The sequence below is a fragment of the Elephantulus edwardii genome, unplaced genomic scaffold, assembly GCF_000299155.1.
Source record: "Elephantulus edwardii isolate Elephantulus edwardi_28Jun2011 unplaced genomic scaffold, EleEdw1.0 scaffold00042, whole genome shotgun sequence".
NCBI lineage: Eukaryota > Metazoa > Chordata > Mammalia > Macroscelidea > Macroscelididae > Elephantulus > Elephantulus edwardii.
Window position 1 is genome coordinate 16428435 of NW_006399792.1, and position 7479 is coordinate 16435913.

Consider the following 7479-nt stretch of genomic DNA (forward strand, 5'->3'; position numbering starts at 1 on the left):
GTTTTGTCAGGTCTCCAAATGTTTTTCCTAGAATAAGAAAAGATGCATGTTACTCATTTTGTGAGCACAGTACAAAAGTACAAAACTATGGGTGCGTTTATTCTTTTTTTTTTTTAAAAATCTGGACAAACATCATATTTATTTCACAAACACTGGGCAAATGGGTGGGGGGCCAAGGTGTACAACGGCACACAGTGGTCAGTGGCCCACTTCCCACACTGAGGATCCAGCCAAGCGGTGCCTCCAAGTCAACAGGAAGCGGGAGGTGAGTGCAGAGAGAGCCCTGAACACCAAGCTCCCCGAAAGGCTAAGGGGCACAGCTCCAGCTGTCCCAGGAAAAACCACAAATAAATTAAGAGTGGGGCACGGCCCCACCCACACATAGCATCTAGTCACCCATCTTCACTCTGGAAGTCTGGAGGATTGCAACGATGACTCCAAAGAGGCCAATGGCACTACCAAAGATCTCCACGATGAGAATCTTGACAAAGAGGCTGGGGTTCTGGGCATCAGCCAGGGCAGCCCCACTACCCACGATGCCCACGCAGACTCCACAGAAGAGGTTACACAAGCCCACCGTGAGGCCAGCTCCAAACATGGAGTAGCCTGCAAGATAGTTTCGATGACCAATTAATTGCCTTAGGGTCAGTGGCAGTGATAGGCTCAGCCATGTTGCTAATGACAATTGCCATGATGGTGCCGTAGATGGCTACAGCCTCACAGAATATGATGCTAACCAGGTTCTTGGTCTTGATCCTGGGGGCCTTTACTCCTCCCCCAATAATGGAGGAGCCTGTAATATAGATGCCCCAGGCTGCCTCAACCACAGACAGGGAGATAGCAAGACCAATGCCCAAGTTTGATCACATGAAAGGGGACGTCTCAGGAAGGAACCATGCCACATCAAAGCGGAAGCCCAAGTCAAAGATGGTGTAGCAGATTCCTACGATAAGCATGGTGCCCCAGAAGGCCACAGAGACCCCGGTAGAGAGCAGCGCGAGCCCCGTCATGGTGGCAATGGCGGTGGGGGTCTTGTCCGTGTTTATTTTTTTCATAGTCAATTGTTGAACTCATGCTAAATAGAAAGCACTGAGATGAAATTTATTGGAATTTAGACTTTCTTTTTATTTGCTCTTCTGCATTTGTCATGGTGATTGAGTTGCCTGGAGCCGACTATATAATTTACAGTCACTTAGCTGTTCTGAGCAGACTGGATTTTTATTTCTCTTATTTTTTTTTCTCTCTATGTTACCAAAAATGACTATGTTATGTTATACTTTTCACTTTAAGTAAATGTGTTGTGAGTGCTGGAATTGTGCATGTATAAAAGCTTTAAGTCAGCCACTGCCTCTAAGTTTTCTTATCTTAAAATACGATGAACTTTAATAACCTCCTCACACTTAAACTTCTAGGATTTTGTAAGCTTTTAAACTGTCTAGGAGGAGAAATGTTTCTGCAAGCAACGTTCTAGGGAGTAGTTGGTAAAATCAAGTTGGTGAAATTCCTCTTATGCACTTTAGTCTCCCTAGGTTTCTGTTTCTGCTTTTAGCTCCCATCTCCCCAGAACCCCTGTCACAAAGAGGAAGAACAAAAGGGGTATTTTCCACTTAATAGTTCTTCCACTTAATAGTTATCTAACTTTGGAAAAATTACTTCTCCTCTGAGCCTAAAAGTCCTCATCTGTAAAATAGGGATTATCACAAAGCAATCCCCATGTAGTTACTGTGAAAATGAAATAAGATATTAAATGTAAAACACTTAGCACATGTACCTGTACACACTGGAAGTTTACATAACAGTGATAGCTTTTTATTTTGTTAAACATAGGCATTAAAGGATAAAACCAAATTCCATCTTGCTGTTCTTGTGCACCATCGAGTTGGTACTGACCCATAGATGACCATCCGGTGGGTTTTCAGAGGTAGTTAATTGCACGGGAAGAGATTGCCCATTCTCCTGTGGAGCAGCTGGTGGACTCGAACATCTTATCTTTGGGATTGCAGCACAGCTTCTTGCCAATACCTCTCCAGAACTCCCAAATTATATCTAGTGTTACAATAAGTTTTTAAAAAGGCAGGCATGACCTCAGAAATGCAGGGACTTACTACATTATCTTTAATGTTCATATTTTACAGTAAATTAATCTAGGGTTATCAACAACTTGCAATCATTTGTTTGGAAACCACTGCAGTAATGTTTCCAGTTCTCATTCTTCTGTCAAAATTTATCTGCCTTGTTGTTGTTAGGTGGCCACTCATAGCAACTGTATAAACAATGGACAGGAACCTTGCCTTAGTCCCTTAACTGCCTATTCTCTGTGAAAAGACTCTGGTCAGTGTGGAAATGGCCTTATCTGACTAATTTTACAAGGGGAAACAGTCCCCATCAAGATTATCTGTAACACAATACCAATTTGCATGAGGTTAGACATGCCCTGACCCCAGTTTCCTTAACATATTTCTGTTAATTCTAACTCGAATCTTACTATTTTACTGAGTTTGAAATCCACTGCAATAGCTGCACAGACCTCACAGAATCATACTCACAATTATAGTATTTGTTAGGAAAGTTGACAATCACAACTCAGGTTGGCACTGGGTTCAATATGTGAGTTAGGGACAGCTTTTGAAGCCTCCTAGTAAGCCTTTCAGCCTTCAGCCTTGGGGCATTAGGTTAGTGTCATAAAACTTAATTAGTCTTGCTAATTACAGGTCTGTCTTGGAGAGGGTAAGACCAAGTTTCTCCTTGGAGGCTAGGATTTTGAAGCTCCATTTCACATACTTAGGGCGTGTGGCCAGGAGGGACTGGTCCTTGGAGAAGGACATCATGCTCAGGAAGATAGAAGGACAGCACAGGAGAGGAAGACCCCAATAAGATGGATTGACACAGTAACTGGGGCAATGGGACTATGTATGTCAGTCAGTGAGACTGGCTCAGAATAGGGCAGGCTTCAGAGCTGTTGTATAAAGGGTCGTTATGAGTCACAGGCAACTCGATGGCATATAACAACAACAACAGCAATTATGATGTCTCCTCCTCTTCTGAAGCCCATGAATGTAGTCACTGTGTCAGCCCATCTCTTTGAGGGTCTTCCTCGCCTTTACTGATCCTCTGCCTTTGTCAGCATGATGTCTTTTTCCAAGAACGGAGTCCTCCTTACAACATGCTTGGAGTGAAGTACATGCTTACAGAATATGTCCAAAGTGAGGAAGACTTGAAGTGTTTACTCCAGAAGATCAAACACTACAACCTTCAATGTGGATTTCATTTCAACATCAGGAAAAGAAAAATCCTCACAACTGGACCAAGAGGCAGCATCAGGATAAATGGAGAAAAGATTGGCATCCTTAAGGACTTAATTTTACTCGGATCCACAACAAACACACATGGTAGCAGCAGTTAGGATTACAGCCTCATAAAGCAACCTTGAAAGACAAAATTTGAAATAAAAAAAAGAACACACACAAAAAAACCCTAATTACAACAACAACAAAAACCAAACAAAACCAGTGCATTAAAAAAGAGAGAAAGAAATCGAAAGAGATGTTGCTTTGGGGAAATCCACTGTTAAGGTCTGTTTAAAGACTAAGGTTTGCCTGATCCTCACCATAGTATTTTCAATTGCTTCCTATGATGTCAAAGTTGAACAATGAGTAAGGAAGACAGAATCATGCCTTTGAATTGGGATTTTGGAGAACAAACAATTCTTTCTTGGAGGAAGTTCTAGAGAGTGCTCCTTAGAGTCAAAATTGACTCAAGCTGATAGTCCCGCAGGATTCCAGAGGCTGTAAATCACACGAGAAGGGATTGTCTCAGAGCAGCTGGTGGACTTAGGCCACATGGTTTTGGATGGGCAGTGCAGTTTATCAGCCACTAGGCCAAGAGAACTCCCTCTCTCTTATTTTGGGTGTTATCCGCTATAGAAAGTAGCTAATTAATCTCTTTAAACTTCAGTTTCCTGAAAACAGAGTTAAGAATAGTACCTAAATCACAGATCTGTTACTGGGATTAAACAAATTAACTCATGTGAAGAGTTTTAGTGCAAAATCTGTCCATGGTAAGCACTGGGCTAATAATAACTTTTGTTATTATTGTATTTTGTGCACTATAACAGGATGTGCCCACCGTGCTGCTGGCTTCATTACCCACTTTTACTAAGTATATTTGGTGTTGTAGTCAGAAAATGCTCTCAGATCACAAAATATGCAAACGCAGGTCCAGGCCTGAGCAAATGCAAGGCATATCTTGGACTTCCCCTTTTAGTAGGTTCCACAGAAATATCCCAGCCTTTACTGAACTTTATTTTACTTCCTCAAACCACCTCTCACTTCTCTTTTGTTGCTAATGGCAGTCTGTCTCACTCTCTTGCTGGGATTGTTTTTAAGAGAAAACTTTTCTTTGCTATTTTCATTTTCTCCACTGTGATTGATAGCACATTCCTTAGTCATGACTTGGGTTATCCAGTGGGAGGAATAGCTCAATTCACATTGTTTTTAGAGAGGGATGCTCAAAGAGTTTTTCTTGAGGTTGTCAGGTTTTATAACTACAAACAATTTTCAATAATACACATAAATTAAAAAGGCCGTCAGTACAGATAACAGAAAATTGGAGTCTGAAATTGTGGTTAACCATTCAGCAGAGCTGAGCATATATATATACTCAGTGGGAAAGCCAAGTGGGTTACAGGAATCTATCTGTTCCCCCTATAATCTCCTTCAGATTTTATTCTTTGATATGAATACTTGATATCTTCTCAGTCTTACGTAAATTACTATAAAATTATGGTTTCAAGTCCCTTCTCCCAATGAGATGGTGGCTCCTGTATTCTTACAAAATAAACATTCCAGAGCTGACTTGGGTGTGGGTCATAGACCATCTCAGGCAATGTGTTAACTGTGTGGGCCAAGTCATGATGCATGTGATTAATCTCCAGTGCATACAAATCATAGAATGATAACTGTATCTCTAGCCTACTTTGTCCCCCTAAAACTAGCTTCATCTATATGTAGGAAGACAAGTACCAGACTGAGGTAAGCTGTTTCAGCAGGGAACAGTGACATCATTAGCCATGCCTTCTTCACAGTCTTTGTTAGCTTTTACCATTGTTTCTTTATCTTACAGTCTTACAGGACAAAGATTCTCACCACTGGGTTAATTGGTAGCACCATGATAGATGGAGAGGGGATTGAGATTATTAACAGTTTCAGCTTGCTAGGCTCCACAAACTGCACTCTTAGCACCAGCAGTCAGGAATCAAAAGACTAATCATGTTGGGAAAATCTGCTGTCAAGAATCTCTACAGAGTGCTAAAGAGCAATGATGTCAGACTACAGACAAAAAAGTGCACCTGATCTAGGCCATGGTCTTTGAAATTACTTGCTATGCATCCAAAAGTTGGACAATGAATAAGGATGACAGAAGAAGGATTGATGCTGTTGATTTGTGATGCTGGAGAAAAGTATTGAACATACCATGGACCGCCAAGAGAACAAAAAGGTTTGTCCTGGAAGGAGTGAAACCAAGTTGCTCCTTGGAAGCAAAGATTTTGAAACTCTGTCACACATATTTTGGGCATTTTTCCAGGAGGTATCAGTCCTTGGAGAGGGACATGATGCTTAGAAGGGTAGAGGGACAGTGCAAGAGAGGAAGAATCCTGGATGAGATAGATTGATACACTAACTGAGGTAATGGGGTTAGACATGTCAGAAACAGTGAGATTGGCTCAGAGTAAGATAGGATTCAGAGCTATTGTGCAAAGGGTCACTATGAGTCAAAGGCGGCTCCTCAGTACGTAGCAACAACAACAACAACATATGGGACAAACATATTCCTGTTCTTTGAACACTTTGAGAAAGCTATTGCCTCCTACTTGGCACTGCTAAGCTCTCTGTGACCGTGTCTAAACCCTGTCATCTTCTAAACAAATTTTTACTTTATTCTAGAAAAGGAAAGAATTAAACAGTATAATCTACCATAAACTCTTAAATTTTACTATCATATAAGGATGATGACAATAAGAACTATGTGTTAAAAAAAAAAACTGAGTGTGATATCTCACTTTACATATATAGGGAGATCTGATAGCCTAGTGGATAAGGAACTGTACTGACAACCCAAAGGTGATTGGTGCAAACCCATCATTAGTCCATCAGCTACTTGAAGGAGAAAGATAGGCAATCTCTTGCCATGTGTTTCATAGCCTTTGAAAACTCATTAAAGGGTCAACTACATAAATAATGCAAGCAATTAAATCCTCATAAGATTCCAATGTTGTTGATTGCCTTCAAGCAGAGCACCACTCACAGCGACCCTGATTTCTCTCTGCAACTATTGACATTTATCAAAGTTTATAGAGTTTCCAGAGGCATGTTATTTAGGAAATGAATGCCACTCCTGCTATTCCTAAATGAGAGTTATTATTATTACTTATAAGTGAGAAAATAAAGAATCAAGAGATTAAGAAGACTATATCTTGTATTTCTAGCGTTAGACAGTTATTTGGATATAGTTTCCACCTTAACTTATATTTTCCTGAGAAATTTATTTTAAAATCACCAGGCTGACTTACCAAATATGAAATTCAAGTTGACCTTCAATTCAGCTGACAATATGGCATGGTTGTAGACAGTGCCATGAGATACTGAAAGGGAGCTGAAGTTTATTTTTTGAGAACTGAAGATTAGTTTATCCAAATATGTTACAGATTTAAAAGTTAATAGAAAATAAACACCAAAATAATAACTATGTAAGTCTTAATTTGAAAAAATTCTGAGACATTTTATGTAAAGACCTGAGTTAGCCACTAAGACCTAGAATAAACCAGGCATTAAATCAGTTTTAAGTAAAAGCTATTTTTACTTGAAATTTCATATTTATTTCTTGTAAGAGCTCTTCTGCATAAGAGGAGATTGACACTCAGAATGGATAAATGACTTTGCAAGCCAATGTCAAGTCTTTGGTTTCCAAAATCTATGAGGTTAATACTTCCCTAAACTGTTTTGGGGAAACAACTAATCCACAAAAATACCTATTTCACAACTAATTTACAAAATTCCCATTTTAAAAAGGGATATCACAGTCAATTACATTTGACTCTGCACACTGAGGAGTAACTTGAAGGTTCACAGAACACTTAAACGTATTTTAGAGTCCTAGAAAGTTCTCGTGTTAGCTTGAAGACTAAAGTGTGCCTGAGTCAGGCCATGGTCCTTTTAATAATTTGCTATGGAAAAGTCTGCGGTTAGGGACCTCTCTAAAGTACTCAAGAGCAACGGTGTCTCTCTGGAGACTAAGGTGCGCCTGATACAGGCCATGGTCTTTGCAATCACTTGTTATGCATCAGAAAGTTGGACAATGACTAGGGAGGATAGAAGGAGAATCGACACCTTTGAGCTGTGGTGCTGGAGAAGAGTATTGAATGTACCATGAACTGCCAAGAAAACAAACAGATTCATCCTAGAGAGGGTTAAACCAGGCTAC

At 40.2% G+C, this 7479-nt stretch overlaps 1 pseudogene; it reads right to left on the reverse strand.

Moving 5' to 3' along the window:
• Positions 1 to 388: 388 nt before the first annotated feature.
• LOC102855590 lies at positions 389 to 1010 on the reverse strand (annotated as a pseudogene).
• Between the last annotated feature and the right edge of the window lie 6469 nt (positions 1011 to 7479).